We start from the raw sequence: 21,007 nt of genomic DNA, 5'->3' as shown, positions 1-21,007 counted from the left end.
AAGTAACACTAAAGAGCTTGCACAAGTAAAGGTAGGAAATAACCAAGAGTGGATCCGGTGAAGACGAGGATGTGTTACTGAAGTTCCTTCCTTTTGAGGGGAAGTACGTCTCCGTTAGAGCGGTGTGGAGGCACAATGCTCCCCAAGAAGCCACAAGGGCCACCGTATTCTCCTCACGCCCTCACACAATGCGAGATGCCGTGATTCCACTATTGGTGCCCTTGAAGGCGGCGACCGGACCTTTACAAACAAGGTTGGGGCAATCTCTAGAGCCTAATCGGAGGCACCCAACAATACCACGAAGCTTCATCACAATGGACTATGGCTCCGTGGTGACCTCAACCGTCTAGGGTGCCCAAACACACAAGAGTAACAAGATCCGCTAGGGATGAGTGGGGGAATCGAAAATCCCTTGGTGGAAGTGTAGATCGGGGCCTTCTCAACCACTCCCGAGCAAATCAACAAGTTTGATTGGCTAGAGAGATAGATCGGGCGAAAATGGAGCTTGGAGCATTAATGGAGCTTGAGTGGGAAGAGGTGGGTCAACGGGGAAGAAGGGGACCCCCTTTTATAGTGGGGGCAACAATCCAACAGTTGCCCCACCAACCAGCCCCGCAGAGGGCGGTAGTACCACTTGGGGGGCGGTACTACCGCTGAGCCAGCGGTACTGCCGCTCCAGCTAGAGGTACTGCCACGCAGAGGAGAGCAGCAGGGACCTGGACCCAGAGCGGTACTACCGCGGTGGTAAGGGCGGTACTACCGCTGTGAAACGGTACTACCGCCTCTACTGCCGCAACTAGTGCCGCAAAACCCGACACGAGAAAAAGAGCCCTAGAGTCGAGGCGATAGGAGCCAGACAGGCCAGCGGTAGTACAATTGCAGAGTCACCGGCGGTACTACCGCTGCAGAGCGGTACTGCCGCTTGTGACCCCTCAGCGGTACTACCACTGGGTAGCACGGTACTACCGCTGAGACCCAGACAAGAGAGAGACGATCTCTTTGTCGAAGCTGAAGACGAGGCGATAGGGACAGGCAGGCCAGCGGTAGTACTGCTGCGGAGTCACCGGCGGTACTACCGCTGCGGAGCGGTACTGCCGCTTGTGACCCCTCAGCGGTACTACCGCTGGGTTGCACGGTACTACCGCTGGGACCCAGACAAGACACAAGAGAGAAAAGATCTCTCCATCGAAGCAAAAGAGCTCTGAGGGTGAGAAGCGGATGTGTACGTGTTGATTCCACCCAAGCAATACCCCAGCGGACCCCCTCTTGATAGTATGGTGCCCTCTACGCAACTAGTCCATCGAAAGAGAAATGAAAGGGCTACACCGTCTTGTATGACACTCCGAGGGAAAGAAATCGTCTCGTGCCAAGGATGAATCTCTGAAATACTCAAAGCACACGATTAGTCCGCAAACACGTTGTCATCAATCACCAAAACCACATCGAGAGAGATATGCCTCAACAATGTGGAATGAAATTACTTATGTTTTTATTCAGCTGTAACAATTAAATTAAACAGGTGCCTCAGCTAGTTTGCCAATGGACTATCATTTTTCACAGCACATAGTTCACAACAACTTTTGCACAGGAGATCTTCCACAATTGATTTCAAAAAATACACAGCCTAACCAAATACCACAAAAACTACAAAGATGATATATGGTCGATCAATTTATCAATGGCTAACAGAGAAGACCCACCGCTCCCCAAGCATGATGCTACTTTCTTCTTAAGCTCTCTCTCTCTCTCTCCCTCATCGCTTCCCCCTCACCCCCTTCATAAGCTTCAGAATGGTCTCCGCAATTTTGTTCCTCTCCAGCTCACCTTTGAGCTCAAATCCTATGCCCCACACCACATCCACGTAACCCGCGTTCATCATCTGGTCCGCGAACTGAGGCCTGTAGATCATCGGGCAACCCTCGGATACACTCTCGAGCGTTGAGTTCCACCCGTTGTGGGTCCAAAACCCACCCACCGCATGGTGGGCCAACACATCCTGCTGCGGGGCCGACTGGTCACCTTGCCCCTGCCCTCCACTGCATCATTGAACCCTTTGGGTAGACATGGTCCGACTGATCCTGTGACAAGGTCCTGCCAAATGACCCATAGGAACGGTTGGCCGTTGTTGGCCAACCCCCACACCACCTCCGAGAGCTCGCCAGAGTCCATGCACGCCAGGCTCCCAGCGCTCATGTACAACACGGACCCTGTGGCCTGCGTGTCCAGCCACTTGATGCAGGTGCGATCCTCGTGCATAAGCACACTGCCGCTCCTCCCTGCAGTGCCCTCGGTCTTAGAGGAGAGCCCGCGGAGAGGGCCGGTCACGAGTACCATGGCGGTGCCTATCTCGTCGCGGATTTTCTGAAGCTCATAAGTTTCTAGTGCCTCGAATATGTTGAGTACGAGGGCGGAGTAGCACCTTGCTGCATGGGTTGCTCTAGCTAGAAATTTGGATAGCATCCCATGGTCATCGCTACTCGAGAGGAAGAGGCCCCTCATGCCCAGCGGAGGAAGCTCCTTCACCAGCGTGTCGAGTTGCCATTATGAAACATGGGTAAATTAAAACTAGCAGTGATATGCTATTTTTTTTATCAAAACTAAACAATATTGAAATGGTTGCAATCGTAATAAAATACTCCCTCCATCTTTCAAAGGAACGGAAATGATGACTAATCGAATGTCTTTAATGACAACTTTCGTTGACGCGAGGATGGTATGTTTGTTGACAAAAACAATAATTTCCTGGGAGAGAACAAACTAAGGATGGAATTGCCATGCTCACAAAAAGGTTGATTTGCCATGGGCAAATCCCAAACATTCGGGACTTATGGGCAAAAGGAAGTCTATAAATTTTATCTCAAGTCATTATATTGTAATTGTTAATATTTTTTTTACAAACTTTGATCAAACATTACACCTTTTGACTTGAGAGAACACGTATGACCATTACTTTTGGAGATGAGGGAGTAGCACATACTCCCTCTGTCCCTAAATATAAGACGTTGTGGCAGTTTAATTCAAACTATGAAACTGTTTTATATTTAGAACACCTTTTAAAGAACTTTCACGTACAAGTAGGATTCCTACATTAAAACACCTTTTAAAGACGTTGTGGGTCTGATGATTGACAAAACTCAAAAAATCTTAAAATTCACATGTTGATCATAAGAAAAAGAGATACACTTTTTATGGCTACATTTTACATATATTTAAGCATTCACAACACATCTTGAGTAATTAATTACTTTTTCTAGTATGTTTTTAAGGACCCAGAGGGAATCAACCTAAAATAAATGGACATTAGCCACGAGAATTGGGTAAGTACTCTTTTGATCCTGTGCTCATATCCTTCCTGGTGAACAGTAAAATTTAAAAAATAGTAAAATAATTCAAAAGGTTCAGGATTTTTTTTTATAAACATTGATGAATGTTCCAAGTGCATACAAAATTTTGCAATGAAATGGCATTGGTGGAGGTCCGGATAAAAAAACAAAATTGATGCTCTGCTTCCAACAATAGCCTTTTTGAAGATTCTTTTTTTTGCTCAGACCTCTGCTATTTCATCACAAAATTTTATAGGGGGTGAAGAATTCATCAATGTTTATCAAAAAAAAAATCAGAAGTTTTTGAATTTTTTGTACTATAATTTTGAGTTTACTTTTTACTAAGGTGCATGTGAGCTGAGATAAAAAAAGTCCATGTCCGGAGAATTGTGTTTAGTACCGAGTAGGAGTAACTGACCTTTTAATTGTTGCTGATTCAGTGTCACGTTTCATGGACGAGTGGAGCGAAGCGGTGCAGTAAAGGCTCGAACTGTTAATAAGCCACCATCAGAGAAGTGGATTCCGCCAGAGAATGAATGGATAAAGGCAAATGTGGATGGTGCGGTGTCAAGTTCTACGGGTAATGGAGGAGGGGTGGTCCTCCGCGACCAACGTGGTGCTTTTTGGGGCGCCCTAGCCCATCTTTTCCCTAATTGTTCTAAGCCAGAGATGGTTGAACTGTTGGCTTGCCGCAAAGCTCTACTGTTTGGGCGAGAACTTAGTGTCCAGAGGTTGCATATTGAGATGGATAGCAAAGAAGCGGTCTGCATAACCAACGGAGAAAATAGAAATCTTTCTCAGATGGGCCCATTACACTAGTAGAAAACAGGGCTTTGATCCAGGCCGGGTCAGCCCATTAGTCCCGGTTCAGTCCAGAACCGTGACCAATGTGGGCATTGGTACCGGTTCGTGAGCCTAGGGGGCCGGCCGGGCCATGTGGGCCATTGGTCCCGGTTCATCTGGACCTTTTGGTCCTGGTTGGTGGGATGAACCGGGACCAATGGGCCTCGCTCCTGGCCCACCACCATTGGTCCCGGTTCGTGGCTTGAACCGGGACCAAAGGCTTTCGTGACTTGAACCGGGACCAATGGCTCCCCTTTAGTCCCGGCTCATGTCACCAACCGGGACCAATGAGGTGCCTATATATACCCCTCGCTCGCGAGCAGAGCACCCCAGTGCTCTGTTTTTCTCTGGCCGAGGGGGAGAGGGCTTTGTGGTGCTCTAGCTCACCTCCTATGCACATGAGGTGTTCGATGGAATGCCCGAGCCACACTACTTAAGCTTTCTCCTCTCGAAGCTCGACCTCCAAGCTTCATTTTCCTCGAGATTTGTCTAGATTTAGCGGTCCGTCACGCCCCGTCCCTGTCTTCACCGCCGTCGATCACCCGCGTCGATCTCATCACCGACACCACCGTGGTGAGCCTCTTGTTCTTATCTTCTTTCTGAAAGGAAAAATATTCTTACTTGTATGTTTAGATAGATACTTGTATCATTTTCTTACATTTATTATTGCATCTTATATAGGCGATGGTTTTGGTATCCGCCCCCGTCGGCCCTCGTCCTGTCTATGATTCAGATGTGGTATGTATATTATCTTTATAACTATTGGTTCATTTATTGTTTATGAAAATTATGCCGACCAACGTGACATAGATTTTATTTATCTAGGATGTATGTGAATCGGAAATGCCAACCGACCCTATTGTCGAGAGGTTAAATTTAGTTGAAGAAGAAAACAATTTGTTGAAGGAAAAAATAAAAAAAATTGAGGAGGAGAAGATGATATTGGAGTTGCATGTTGCGGATGTCGTCGATGATCACAAGATCAAGATGGATGAAATGCGCTTGAAGATTAGAAAGATTAGAAAATATGCCATTCATACCGAGGCTTGGTATCATTATGCCGTTGGATCAATTGTTACCTTGGTTGCGATTATGATCGCATTTGTTTTCGCATTGAAATGTTTTACATAGTTTCAATGTATGATTTAATTAATTAGATGCTCTGGAGAGCTATATGTTGTTAGATGAGAACTATGTATGCACTTTGGTTTTAATGTGATGATGAACTTCTATTAATTTGGACACTTAATTATATATAATGCACGCAGATGAACCGGCAATGGATGTACGGTGACAGACACACCCGCGAGTACATTAAGGGCGTGCATGAGTTTCTCGATGCGGCTGAGGCAAACAAGCAGAATGGTTTTATGTGTTGTCCATGCACTGAATGTGGGAATACGAGGTCTTACTCTAACCGGAAAATCCTTCACTCCCACCTGCTTTACAAGGATTTCATGCCACACTATAATGTTTGGACAAGGCACGGAGAAGTAGGGGTTATGATGGAAGACGGCGAAGAAGAAGACTACGATGACAACTATGTGCCCCCTGAATACGGTGATGCTGCAACTGGGGGAGCTGGTGAAGATCAAGAGGAACCAGACGATGTGCCCAATGATGCTGCAACGGGTGAAGCTGGTGAAGATCAAGAGGAACCAGACGATGTGCCCAATGATGATGATCTCCGCCGGGTCATTGTCGATGCAAGGACGCAATGCGAAAGTCAAAAGGAGAAGCTGAAGTTCGATCGCATGTTAGAGGATCACAAAAAAGGGTTATACCCCAATTGCGAAGATGGCAACACAAAGCTCGGTACCGTACTAGAATTGCTGCAGTGGAAGGCAGAGAATGCTGTGGCTGACAGAGGATTTGAGAAGCTGCTGAAAATATTGAAGAAGAAGCTTCCAAAGGATAACGAATTGCCCGACAGTACATACGCAACAAAGAAGGTCGTATGCCCTCTAGGATTGGAGGTGAAGAAGATACATGCATTCCCTAATGACTGCATCCTCTACCGCGGTGCATACAAGGATCTGAACACATGCCCGATATGCGGTGCATTGCGGTATAAGATCAGACGAGATGACCCTGGTGATGTTGACGGCGAGCCCCCCAGGAAGAGGGTTCCTGTGAAGGTGATGTGGTATGCTCCTATAATACCACGGTTGAAACGTCTGTTCAAAAACGAAGAGCATGCAAAGTTGATGCGATGGCACAGTGAGAACCGAAAGAAAGATGGGAAGTTGATAGCACCCGCTGACAGTCGCAATGGAGAAAAATCGAGAGAAAGTACTGGGATGAGTTTGCAAAGGACCCAAGGAATGTATTGTTTGCTTTAAGCGCGGATGGCATTAATCCTTTCAGGGAGCAGAGCAGCAATCACAGCACCTGGCCCGTGACTCTATATATGTATAACCTTCCTCCTTGGATGTGCATGAAGCGGAAGTTCATTATGATGCCAGTTCTCATCCAAGGCCCTAAGCAACCCGGCAACGAAATTGATGTGTACCTAAGGCCATTAGTTGAAGAACTTTTACAGCTGTGGAATGAAAACGGTGTACGTACATGGGATGAGCACAGACAGGAGGAATTTAACCTTAAGGCATTCCTGTTGGTGACCATCAACGATTGGCCCGCTCTCAGTAACCTTTTAGGACAGACAAACAAAGGATACCACGCATGCACGCACTGTTTAGATGACACTGAAAGTATATACCTGGACAAATGCAGGAAGAATGTGTACCTGGGCCATCGTCGATTTCTTCCGACCAACCATCAATGTCGAAAGAAAGGCAAGCATTTCAAAGGCGAGGCAGATCACCGGAAGAAGCCCGCCATGCGCACCGGTGATCACGTGCTTGCTATGGTCAATGATTTACACTACGTAATCTTTGGAAAGGGTCCCGGTGGACTAGCTGTTCTGAATGACGCTGAGGGACACGCACCCATGTGGAAGAAGAAATCTATATTTTGGGACCTACCCTACTGGAAAGACCTAGAGGTTCGCTCCTCAATCGACGTGATGCACGTGACGAAGAACCTTTGCGTGAACCTGCTAGGCTTCTTGGGCGTGTATGGGAAGACAAAAGATACACCTGAGGCACGGGAGGACCTGCAACGTTTGCACGAAAAAGACGGCATGCCTCCGAAGCAGTATAAAGGTCGTGCCAGCTACGCTCTTACGAAAGAAGAGAAAGAAATCTTCTTTGAATGCCTGCTCAGTATGAAGGTCACGACTGGCTTCTCGTCGAATATAAAGGGAATAATAAATATGCCAGAGAAAAAGTTTCAGAACCTAAAGTCTCATGACTGCCACGTGATTATGACGCAACTGCTTCCGGTTGCATTGAGGGGGCTTCTACCGGAAAACGTCCGATTAGCCATTGTGAAGCTATGTGCATTCCTCAATGCAATCTCTCAGAAGGTGATCGATCCAGAAATCGTACCAAGGCTAAGGAGTGATGTGGCGCAATGTCTTGTCAGTTTCGAGCTTGTGTTCCCACCATCCTTCTTCAATATCATGACGCACGTCCTAGTTCATCTAGTCGACGAGATTGTCATCCTGGGGCCCGTATTTCTACACAATATGTTCCCCTTTGAGAGGTTCATGGGAGTCCTAAAGAAATATGTCCGTAACCGCGCTAGGCCAGAAGGAAGCATCTCCATGGGCCATCAAACAGAGGATGTTATCGGGTTTTGTGTTGACTTCATTCCTGGCCTTAAGAAGATAGGTCTCCCTAAATCGCGGTATGAGGGGAGACTGACTGGAAAAGGCACTCTTGGAAGAGACTCAATAATATGCAGGGACGGATATTCTTGGTCTCAAGCACACTACACAGTTCTACAGAACTCTACCTTGGTGACCCCGTATGTCGATGATCACAAGAACAGTCTGTGCTCCAAACACCCGGAGCAGTGCGACGACTGGATTACATGTCAACACATCAGGACTTTTAGCAGTTGGTTGGAAACACGTCTCAGAGGTGACAACACTGTTTGTGATGAGTTGTACTTGTTGTCCAGGGGACCATCTTTGACTGTATTGACTTACAAAGGATACGAGATAAATGGGAATACATTTTACATGATCGCCCAAGATCAAAAGAGCACCAACCAAAACAGCGGTGTCCGCTTTGATGCAGTAACCGAGAGCGGAAGGACACATATTATGGTTACATAGTGGACATATGGGAACTTGACTACGGACCTGATTTTAAGGTCCCTTTGTTTAAGTGCAAATGGGTCAATCTGTTAGGCGGCGGGGTACAGGTAGACCCACAGTACGAAATGACAACAGTGGATCTGAAAAATCTTGGGTACACTGACGAACCGTTCGTCCTAGCCAATGATGTGGCACAGGTTATCTATGTGAAGGACATTTCTACCAAACCGAGAAAAAGAAAACATAAGGAAGCGAATACATCATACGATGAGCCAAAGCGCCACATAATTCTTTCAGGAAAAAGGGACATCCTGGGAGTGGACGGCAAGACAGACATGTCTGAAGATTATGAAAAGTTTCATGAAATTCCTCCCTTCAATGTCAAGGCTGACCCAAGCATCCTGATAAACAACGAAGATTATCCATGGTTACGGCGCAATAAGCAAATGACACGAGCGAAGAAAAAGTGAAGACTTTCTCCCGCAACTATTATGATGATACCATGCCAACTTTGTAACACACGAACATGCTATCATTGTCCGTTTTGTACATGCACATACTATGTGGGTGAAATTATGATACCATCCCAACTTTCAACTTTTTCAGAGTTCATTTGAAAGTGATTGTCCATTTTGTACACGAAGTGCATCAAGTTTTCTCTATAAGCGCATCTATTCTCATTTTTTAGTAAGTTAATCACAAACTTGTGATTCAAACAATTTTCAAAGAATTCAAATTTTAACTATTCAAATTTGAAAACTAATGGCACTAACAGAAAGTTTATAATTTTTTTAAACTAATGGCACTAACAAAAAGTTTATAATTTTGCTAACCTAAAAGCAAATAGAATTAAAAATTAAAGCAAAAAACAAAAGAAAATAAATAATGCAAAAAACAAATAAAAAAATAGGAAAAAACTATTTTTATAGTAAAGTTAATCACAAAATAAAATAAATAAAGCAACAAAGAAAACAAAAAAACTAAAAAAGTGTTTTCAAATTTGAAAACTAGTGGCACTAACAGAAAGTTTATAATTTTTCTAAAACTAATGGCACTAACAGAAAGTCAATAATTTTGCTAACCTAAAAGCAAACAGAATTAAAAATTAAAGCAAAAAACAAAAGAAAATAAATAATGCAAATAAAAAAAAAACAGGAAAAAACTATTTTATAGTAAAGTTAATCACAAAATAAAATAAATAAAGCAACAAAGAAAACAAGAAAACTAAAAAAGTGTTTTCAAATTTGAAAACTAATGGCACTAACAGAAAGTTTATAATTTTTCTAAAACTAATGGCACTAACAGAAAGTTTGTAATTTTGCTAACCTAAAAGCAAACAGAATTAAAAATTAAAGCAAAAAACAAAAGAAAATAAATAATGCAAAAAAAAATTCAAAAAAACAGGAAAAAACTATTTTTATAGTAAAGTTAATCACAAAATAAAATAAATAAAGCAACAAAGAAAACAAGAAAACTAAAAAAGTGTTTTCAAATTTGAAAACTAATGGCACTAACAGAAAGTTTATAATTTTTCTAAAACTAATGGCACTAACAGAAAGTTTGTAATTTTGCTAACCTAAAAGCAAACAGAATTAAAAATTAAAGCAAAAAACAAAAGAAAATAAATAATGCAAAAAAAAATCAAAAAAACAGGAAAAAACTATTTTTATAGTAAAGTTAATCACAAAATAAAATAAATAAAGCAACAAAGAAAACAAAAAAACCAAAAAAGTGTTTTCAAATTTGAAAACTAATGGCATTAACAAAAAGTTTATAATTTTTCTAAAACTAAAAGCATAAAGAATTAAAAATAAAGCAAAAAACAAAAGAAAAATAAATAAAGCAACAAAAAACAAAAAAAATGCCACCTACTGGGCCACCACGGCCTGAATACGACTAGAAACCCTACCATGGGCCAGGATTCAGGCCCGCAGCAGGCCCAGTAGGCCCACAGGCATTGCAGTGACAGATTAAGCCCGAAAGCCTGCAGTTGAGAGGAGCTCGGGAGGGTGGGCGCAGCAGCGCTTATAAACCACTCCCGAGCCCTCTCAACTAGCGAGGTGGGACTAAACTTTTGGGCGCGGGGCAGCACAAGGCCATTGGTCCCGGTTGGTGGCACCAACCGGGACTAAAGGGGGCATTATTCACGGTTCGTGGCACAAATCGGGACCAATGCCCCCCTTTAGTCCTGGTTGGTGCCACCAACCGGGACCATAGGCTTCTGCTTCCCGCCCTTTTGGCTGCTGAAAAGAGACTTATGGTCCCGGTTGGTGGCACGAACCAGGACCATAGGTGTGCATTGGTCACGGTTCGTGCCACGAACCGGGACCATTGCTCTGGGTATATAAGGTAGCACTTGTGAAAATTTCGCCAACCGCTCCCATTCGCCCCCGACGCCGCCAGGCCGTTCGTCATCGTTGTCGCCGCCCCGAGCCCGTCGTCGCCCGCTCCCCGTAACTGTCGCCCCGCGCCGCCGCAGGCCTTCTCCCCGTCGCTGCGTGCGCCATCGCCGGCCTCCTCCTCGTCGTTGCGTGCGCCATCTCCGCCCCCCTCCCTGTCGCCCCGCGCCGCGTCGCTGGCCTCCCCCGCGCCGTCGCCAGCCTCCTCCCCGTCCCCGGCCTCCTCCCCGCCGTGCCCCCAGTGAGCTCCCCGCCCCTTCCCATCGATCCCTGTCGCTCTGACCATCGCCGCCGCTGCCGCTGCTCTCTGTGTGTGATAAAAATTTTCATATGTGTATGTATATGCTCATATGTACTTGGATTTGGCTATGTATGTATGTATATGCTCATATGTATGTACGTATGTATGTATATGCTCTCTATATATGGATTTGGCTATGTATATGCTCATATGTATGTATGTTCATATAGCATTTTTTCTATATATGAATTATTTTTTGGTTCATGGATATATGCTAAAGAAAACGAGGGGGGGTGATAGATGATGATGAGGGGTCGAGAGGGGGACGAGAGGTCGAGAGGGGTCGAGGGGAGAAAAAAATGTTATCAGGGACGAGGGTCGTCAAGGGGTCGAGAGAGGGACGAGGGGTCGAGAGGGGTACGAACCAGGACCAATACTCTGTGTATATAAGCATGACTTAGAAAGAAGAAGAGGAGAGGAAGAAGAGGAGAAATAAATAAGAAGAAGAAAAAAGAAGAAAAAGAAGAGGAGAAGAAGAAAGGAATAGTGGAGAAGAAGAGAAAATAGAATATATTCTATTTTTCTTCTTCTCCACTATTCCTTTCTTCTTCTCCTCTTCTTTTTTTCTTCTTTTTTTTCTTCGATCTTCTCCTCTAGCTATTCCTTTCTTCTTCTCCTCTTTTCTTCTTCTTCTTCTTCTTCTTAATTTTTACCGGGAACGAGGGTGTCGAGGATCGCCGAGGGGTCGAGAGTCGGGAACTAGGGTAGAGGGTCGAGGGATCGAGGGTCGAGGGTTCCAGGGTCTACTAGGGGTCGAGGGTTCCAGGGTCGTCGAGGGTTCGAGGGGTCGAGGATCGCCGAGGGGTCGAGAGAGGTTTCCTAGTGTCAAAGTATTGAAGAAATCCATGGCTTCATCATTAGCCGGAAGTAACCAGGGCATGACAAAGTCCTCCAAAGTTATTTTGGAATGGTGTTCCGGATAGGATAATTTGCCTTTTTGTATGAATTTCAGCAAAGGCCTTCCAAATAACGATATTTGGAAGGTTCTTGCTGAACTTTGTACCAAAAAGCGAATTATCCTATCTAGGACTCCGTTCCAAAATAACTTTGGAGAGCTTCGTACCATCATGCACCTGTTACTTTCGCCTAATGATGAAGACATGGTTTTGTTGAATCCTTTGACACTAGGCAACCTCCCGACCCCTCGGCGATCCTCTCGAACATGAGAGGAAGAAGAGGATCGCCGAGGGGTCGAGGGTTCCAGGGTCGTCGAGGGTTCGAGGGGTCGAGGATCGCCGAGGGGTCGAGAGAGAGATTTCCTAGTGTCAAAGTATTGAAGAAATCCATGGCTTCATCATTAGCCGGAAGTAACCAGGGCATGACGAAGTCCTCCAAAGTTATTTTGGAATGGTGTCCCGGATAGGATAATTTGCCTTTTTGTATGAATTTCAGCAAAGGCCTTCCAAATAACGATATTTGGAAGGTTCTTGCTGAACTTTGTACCAAAAAGCGAATTATCCTATCTAGGACTCCGTTCCAAAATAACTTTGGAGAGCTTCGTACCATCATGCACCTGTTACTTTCGCCTAATGATGAAGACATGGTTTTGTTGAATCCTTTGACACTAGGCAACCTCCCGACCCCTCGGCGATCCTCTCGAACATGAGAGGAAGAAGAGGATCACCGAGGGGTCGAGGGTTCCAGGGTCGTCGAGGGTTCGAGGGGTCGAGGATCGCCGAGGGGTCGAGAGAGAGATTTCCTAGTGTCAAAGTATTGAAGAAATCCATGGCTTCATCATTAGCCGGAAGTAACCAGGGCATGACGAAGTCCTCCAAAGTTATTTTGGAATGGTGTCCCGGATAGGATAATTTGCCTTTTTGTATGAATTTCAGCAAAGGCCTTCCAAATAACGATATTTGGAAGGTTCTTGCTGAACTTTGTACCAAAAAGCGAATTATCCTATCTAGGACTCCGTTCCAAAATAACTTTGGAGAGCTTCGTACCATCATGCACCTGTTACTTTCGCCTAATGATGAAGACATGGTTTTGTTGAATCCTTTGACACTAGGCAACCTCCCGACCCCTCGGCGATCCTCTCGAACATGAGAGGAAGAAGAGGATAAAAAAAGAAGAGGAAGAAGAAAAAAAGAGGAGAAGAAAGAATAGAGGAGTTCTTCTCCTCTATTCTTTCTTCTCCTCTTTTTTTTCTTCTTCTTCCTCTTTTTTTATCGGGAACGAGGGTCGTCGAGGGACATATAGATGTAGTGTCGTCGTTGTCGATATATACCCCCTCCCGATAGCTTCAACACGTGGGGGGGGGGTCGATATTACCCCCTCCTTGAAGCGTTCTCGAGGCCACCCCAAACCCTTGAAGCGTTGTCGAGGCCACCCAAACCCTAGAGAAGCAGCGACGAGGCCACTAATTAATATATATGATTCCTTACTATGATTAGGTAGCTAGTTCTACGTTTGGCACTAATATATCCATCTGTCATGTTTGAATAATAATTGCCATGTTGTAAATATTTGTAGAAACTATGGACACCGCCCGAGACGAAGCAAAAGAAGCGTTGTTGAGGGACATAATCGCAGAAGGAAGTGATGCCGTCTCGTTGTTTCTCAACGACACCGATGGTCTGGAAGGAGAGGGTGAAGAAGCTGGCTACGGTGACCTAATGCCGGTGCAAGAAGAAGAACATGAGGACGGCTCCGGTGACCCAATGCCGGTGCAAGAAGGAGACCGTGATGACGGCTCCGGTGACCGAACCGAGTCCGGCCAGGTATATATATTAGTTAAGCCTGTGCTGACTAGCTGATTGATGCATTCATTGTTTTGGTATGTACACATATTAATTAAGTCTTTGTTCTTTTTTCTAGCCCTCCGGATCGAGCACAACTTCGGTAAAGAGACGAGGCCCGAAGAAAAAGTTGAGCTCGGATGAAAAGTTTGAGATCATAGCAATCGCGCCCGACGGCCAACCGATTGAACCCATCCGAACAAAGAACGCATTTGTTGCTCAGTGCGGGGTTCTGGTTAGGGACAAGATCCCGATAAGCATCCAGCAATGGTTTAAGCCGGCTACAGAAGACCCTGAGGTGTCTTATGTCAATGATATGCAGAAAAATGATCTTTGGACTGAGCTGAAGTCAAATTTCACCCTACCGCCAGAGGATAATCCAGAGAACCCAGTTAAAGAGCAATTAATCAAGTCTTTTGCTCTTAAGAGGATGGCAGAACTATTCAGGAGGTGGAAGAAAGAGCTGAATAAGTTTGTCGAAAATAATGAGACACCAGAATTCAAGGGCAGATATGAGAAGATCAGAGATCACTGGCCCGCATTTGTGGCCCACAAGACATCGGAAAAGAGTAAGAAGATGTCGGCGACAAACAAGCAAAATGCTGCGAAGAAGAAGCTTCACCATCGCACGGGGTCAGGTGGCTACCTCGTAGCCCGGCCTAAGTGGGCCAAGACTGAGAATGATCTGGTTGATAAAGGGATCGAACCAGAGACAATTAGCTGGCCAGACCGTTGCCGGACTTGGTTCTTCGGGGCTGGCGGAACCTTGGACCCTGTAACAGGGAAGTGCATTTGGACGAACGATCAAATGGACATACCAGTCAGGAAGCTTAAGCAGTATATCGAAGCAGCGCAGCAAGGGAAGTTCTTTCCAGACAGAGAGAACGACGAGCTCACAATGGCCCTCGGGAATCCTGAGCACCCTGGACGGACACGAGGCACGCCAGGCTCCATTCCGTGGAAGGTTGGGTTTCCGGACGCAGGCGGTTACAAATCCCATGAGAGGAGGAAAAAAGTGCAGCAGACCCAAATGCAGGCGCTGCAAGCAAGGGTAGACGCGATAGAGGAACGAGAAGCAAATCGCAGCAAACGTACTGCCGAAGCTTCCCCCGAAGCTACCCCGCCATCTCAGCGCAGAAGCAGCGTGGCTTCCACCGAGCTGCTTCAGCCGGAGCATGCCTTGACGGCTCCTGCCAGCTATCCCGTGGATGCTATCACGGAGTCTCAAAATTGCCACCTTATGACGCAATGGATGAATTTGAAGGTCAAGGCGGCTGTTGGCTCTGTTTATCCTACTGAACCCGGCGCAACTTTTCACTGCCGGCCGATTCCAGAAGGATATGCTAGGGTGATGGTGGATGAAATAACGGAGGGATTTGAGGACCTCCAGCTTGACCACCCTACCGGTGAAGGGGAGACTCGGCTGGGGTCTGCTCTGAAGACTCCATGCCTATGGCGGAAGGAGCTCATCAACCTTCCGAACTGGACGCCTCCGCCTCCTCCTCCTCCTCCGGCGAGTCAGGGCACTCCGCCTCCTCCACCGCCTCCTCCTCCGGCGAGTGACGATCAGGGCCCTCGGCCGGCTCCTTCTCCGGCGCGTGGCGGCACTCCGCCTGCGCCGGCGCGCCCGAGCAGCCAGCCTCCTCCTTCTCCGCCTCGTCAGCAAGGGCGGAAGAGACCCGCCGCCGCTCCAGCAGCTGCTCCGGCGCGTCGTAGTCCTTCTCCTCCGCCTCGTAAGCAAGTAAAGAAGACAACCGCTTCGTCTGCTCGGCCGGCGTCTAGCAGTACAACCAGAGGCGGGAGGACATACAGATTCGGTCCTTCTCTGAAGAGTCCACAGAAGTTACCATACGAGAGGACCCCGGAGGAGAACGCGAAGATCGCGCGAACCGAAGTGGATGACTGGTTTCAAGGGTTGAAAGCAAAGAGACATCCACCTCCGGAGGAGAAGGTAGATCCGGTGAAAGTGAAGCGCACTCTGGCTGCCCTGGCAAAACCACCCAAGTCTCCGCCGAAAGGCAACTATGAGCGCATTATTGCAAAGACATGGGCCGAAGCGGAGCGGTCGGGAAGTACAGTCAGTGATCAAAGGCTGAAAGAACGACGAGCAGCTGGGAAACAAATTGCCCAGCTCGGCGAACAAGCGAAGCAATCGTGCCCCCCGCTCAAGGTGCCTAGCGACATCGTCGATCCGAGGATGGTGCCCGGTTATGGCAATGTTGACGATTACCTGCCCGACGATGTACATTATGATCCCATGGAGGTGCAGATACACAGATACGAGTACGGGAAGCCTCTCGTCAAAGATGAAAAATCTTTAACAACGATGATGCGAAGATTACATGATTGGTACTTGAAAATCTGCAGAGAGTCTGGGGGGAGGAGTACTTTGTATGCGAGAGTTAAACCGGAGCATGACCTCGTTGGAATTGAACTGTTGCCTATTCCATTTGAGGAGTTCTATCAGTTTTTCAATCAATTGGCCCTCGATAAAACAACGATCACCTGCTACTGTCTGTAAGTACTACTACTTCTGTCATTAAGTCTCTCTATATAGCTCATCTCTTTCATTGCATGTATTTATAATTATCCTCACTATATTATGCAGATTGAAGATCGCCGAATTGAAGAAAAGACAAATCGGTGATATTGGGTTCGTTAACACATATCTCATAGATGCAACTGAGGTTGAACATCGTCCCGAAGATACCGAGGCCAACTTGCTACGATCATTCAAAAAAAATGAAAACAAAGATATAATACTCTTTCCTTACAACTTCAAGTGAGTGTTACTGTCTTGTGCATATTCGGTTTCCCTTATATATTAGTCCAGGTTATAGTAATGTAATTGATGAGTTATGCATGCGTGTGCAGTTTCCACTATATTCTCCTAGAGATTAGGCTTGAGCAGGGAGTAGTAACCGTCTTGGACTCTAAACGAAAAGATCCCCAGGAGTATGCGGACATGACTGAAATCCTCAAGAAGTAAGTTAAATCGATCATTATCCACCATATCAGCAACTTTGTTCATTTCCTGATATCAAGTAATTGTTTTCTTTGTCCGGCAGGGTTTGGAGAAAATTCACCAGAAAAGTTCCGGGACTGCCGAAGGAGCTGGAATTTAGACACCCGAAAGTAAGTACTATAGTAGCATGTTCCGCGCATCTCCTAGTGATTCAAGCGCTAGTTTCATCAATACCATTTAGCATTCTTGCTTATCAGTTTGATTGACCTCTATTTCTTGTAAAGTGGTTGTGGCAGGAACAAGGGAATGATTTCTGTGGATACTACGTCTGCGAGTCCATCCGCCACACGACCTGTGAGCGGGGCGGGTACTCTGACGAACAATATGAAGTACGTAAATAACAACATTCACAATTTTATTTTATTACCATCATTTGTGTTGAGTTTCATTCATTTCATATATATATATATATGTATTGACCCCCTTCTTCAAATTAGATGTTTCGGAAGCGGGATGAACTCCTAGCACCAGCTCGCATGCGAGCAATTCAAGAGGAATTGGCGGCATTCTTTCTTGACCACGTGATCGCTGAAGACGGAGAATACTATGTGGACCATGAGTCCGTATGATTATATTTGTAAGAGATAATTATTGTATATATGTAGCCGGTAGTGTCGGATAGATATACGAGAACTTGTTGTTCGACCAATCTCTCGGAGAAGGAGAGGTGGTCGATATCACTTCTCTCTGTATGCATATATGTTCATGACGATCTTCTGTTTCCTTCGTTTGCTTACTAGCTAGCTAGCGTGTCTAGTCCTCTCTATACGTATGTATAGTACGTAGCGTCGACCAAGCACGGACATAAGAGAGGACACTTCTCTCTATTAATTATAGCTAGCTAACACAATATATGAAACACCTAAATTAACCCCCCAAAACCCCCAACCCCCCCCCCCCTTAAAAAAAACAAAAACCCCAGCCACAGAAATGCTGACGCGTGGATGCCTATTGGTCCCGGTTGGTGCCACCAACCGGGACCAAAGGGTCTCCTGCCTGGGCTCCGCGCACAGGCCACGTGGAGGCCCATCAGTCCCGGTTCTGGATTGAACCGGGACTAAAGGGACAGGGCATTAGTACCGACACTTTAGTCCCGGTTCAGGAACCGGGACTAAAGGCCCTTACGAACCAGGACAACTGGCCCTTTTTCTACCAGTGTTAGTCGAGGATATTAAGAGGCTTATGCAAGGTTGGCATGGTTGCAAGATCTCCTTGAGAAGAAGGACTGCAAATAAAGCTGCTCATACCTTAGCTAGGTTAGCTGTAGGTGATGGAGTGTGTGTGGAATGGCGGCATGCTCCGCCTGATTGTATTATAAGTGTGCTTGCGGATGAGATCCCTGACTACTTCTAAGTAATATAAGTTGTTTTCCTAAAAAAAAGGGGTAACTGACCTTCGGCGGGCAGATAGCCGTTTAGGTGGAGCATGGGATAGGCAAGGAAGCAGTTGAAGTAGGCTGCACTGCCGGTCCGAAGCGCTATCGTCGGCAGCCCGAGCTCCTTGACCGCCTTCTGCACGCCGAAGAGGTTGGAGTTGATGAACAGGCACGCGGCGCGGGGCTTCCCCTCGCCAGCAAGCACCGATTCCACCGCAAGGACGTCGCGGAAGGCCACAGACGCCTCCATGGCTGTGTTAATGGCGATGATCATAGACACTACGTTCCCTGAGGCCACGACATCAGCGGGGCTGCCGTCGGGTACGGCGACGAAACCAAACTCCAGGCGGAGCGCGGGGTCCAGCGTGTTGTCGAACCCGGTGTAGTGGAGGATGGTGACGGCCAGGCCGCGGCCATGGAGCACGTCGGCGAGCTACAGCATCAGGTTGATTTGGCCCTGGAATAGCAGCGGGAACATCAATATCCGGCGTGCGCGCGCATGCGGCCGCCGGCCGTCACCGCCACCGTTGGATGCTTCTTGGGCAGTGGTAGTTGTGTCCATTGCTCTTGGTCAATCTCAGCTCGTGGATTTTCGGCTCAAATTTGACGTGTGTTTTTTCGGTTTTTATAAACTCAGGTGTAGTACACTCGAGAGTAGAAAATCCATACTCAATTCCATTCCGGACCGAACATATACGCGTTCAATTTTCTTAAATGGCCTACATTCTGAAATGCTCATGGCATCATCTTCTTCCTTCCCGGAGCATCACGTGTTTTGATCAAACTAGATGACCCGTTGCGCCAATGGCATTGGCGCAAAGGCCGACAACAAGCCAAGTATTATAAGAGTGGTGGTAGGAAAATTCAGTCACAGATTGAAAATAGTAAGTACTTACTGCTGGTTACTGTTTATGTTCATGATAATTGTAATGAGTACTTACTGCTGGTTACTGTTTCTGTTCATGCTAATTGTCTCTCCTGAAACATTCTGTGCTAAATGATAGTGCTATATCCTTTGAGTGGAAGGTGGACGCTGCCGGGTAGGGCATGCCTCTTCCTTGCTTAGCATATTTTGTTGTTGCTGGTGAGTACTCGATGTTTAAAACAGAGAAATTAGTAAAACAAATAATTATAGATAACGGTTGCATTATGCATATTAATAGATCGACGAGGAATAACATCAGAGGTTATATAGGTAAAAGCATAGTTGGTAGCTGTTCAAAAGCAACAGATAGCATTGTCGAAAAATAGAGGAAGGTTACATCCTATTACAGAGCTTGATTAGTAGTCCTTAGAATGGTAGATGATATTTAGATACGACTTTCGTTGCCGGCGATGGTTCATCTAAAGGCAATGCACGATGAGAACCAGGCGCTGCTTTGTGGTGACCTTGAAAGGGCTTTGTTTTTTTTTCTGCGGGTGTTGAAAGGGCTTTGTGGTGACCTTGAAACGAAAGGCACAGATGACTTCTTCATGGATCTTTGCAAGGCGGCGGAACTTAGACCAGTTGGTTGTTATGGTGGCTCTCTTGTCGGTTCCTAGCATGATGCGACAATTGGCGTGTAGATCACTGTTTGCAAGCCTGACCTTGAGCATATCATAATCTGGGTCAATGTAATCTTTTAGTTTGCTCTCGGTGTAGTTGACCCAAAAATACTGATGAGAAAAAGGGAATTAATTGAATGGATTGGAGAGTGTCTTGTCACTCTTAGTCTTACACTAAGAAGGTCTAAATATAGATAGTGAGAACAGTTATCAGTAAACAATGGCAGGAAGCAGAGCATGCTACATTCCTTCCTATGTGGAGTGTAGAAGGACAAGATATGGGCTGTGCAATCTCGATGTATTGATCGGTGCACCAGGCACATATATATAAGTACAGAGGTGGGCCACAACGTCAACTATACAAAGGAAACAGGAGGTGGGCCCTACACACAAATATACACGTACACAATATACTCAACACCCCCCCGCAGTCAAAGCGGCGCCAGTGACGCAAAGACTGGAACGAAACTCCTCGAAAGTAGAAGTCGGCAGTCTCTTCGTCATCACATCGGCGAACTGCTGAGCGGTCGGCACATGGAGAACCCGCATGCGTCCAAGAGCCACCTGCTCGCGCACAAAGTGAATGTCCAGCTCGATGTGTTTAGTCCGGCGATGATGAACAGGGTTGGCAGAGAGGTACACCACAGAGACATTGTCACAGTAGACAACCGTAGCCTGGGACACGTCGTGATGCAGCTCCTGCAGTAACTGTCATAGCCAGGTGCACTCGGCAACGGCGTTGGCCACAGCTCGGTACTCAGCCTCCGCGCTGGAGCGCGAAACTGTGGGTTGTCGCTTAGACGACCACGAGACGAGTGAAGGACCGAGGTAGACGCAGTAGCCAGAGGTGGACCGACGAGTGTCAGGGCAGCCAGCCCAGTCAGCATCGGAGTAGGCCACCATCTCCAGAGAAGTAGACGCCGTGAGTGTCAGCCCGAGGGTCATCGTGCCGCGGATGTAGCGAAGGATCCGCTTCACGAGAGTCCAATGAGAGTCATGAGGGGCGTGCATGTGGAGACACACCTGCTGAATAGCATACTGAAGATCCGGTCGAGTGAGAGTCAAGTACTGAAGAGCGCCGACAATAGACCGGTAGAAAGGAGCATCCGACGCAGGCGAGCCCTCAAGAGCAGAGACCTTGGCCTTCGTGTCAACATGAGTAGCAACAGGATGACAGTTGAGCATACCGGCACGCTCAAGAAGCTCATGTGCATACTTCTGCTGATGAAGAAAGAAACCGTCCGGGCGCCGAACGACCTCAATGCCAAGGAAATAATTTAGAGCACCCAGGTC

At 46.6% G+C, this 21,007-nt stretch overlaps 1 pseudogene; it reads right to left on the bottom strand.

Annotated features, from left to right (window-relative positions):
• Window positions 1-1,644: 1,644 nt before the first annotated feature.
• Window positions 1,645-18,419, bottom strand: LOC123148267 (DIMBOA UDP-glucosyltransferase BX9-like; annotated as a pseudogene).
• Between the last annotated feature and the right edge of the window lie 2,588 nt (window positions 18,420-21,007).

This window comes from Triticum aestivum, chromosome 7A (genome assembly GCF_018294505.1).
Source record: "Triticum aestivum cultivar Chinese Spring chromosome 7A, IWGSC CS RefSeq v2.1, whole genome shotgun sequence".
NCBI classification, from domain to species: Eukaryota; Viridiplantae; Streptophyta; class Magnoliopsida; order Poales; family Poaceae; genus Triticum; species Triticum aestivum.
This window is presented reverse-complemented; position numbering and strand designations above follow the sequence as displayed.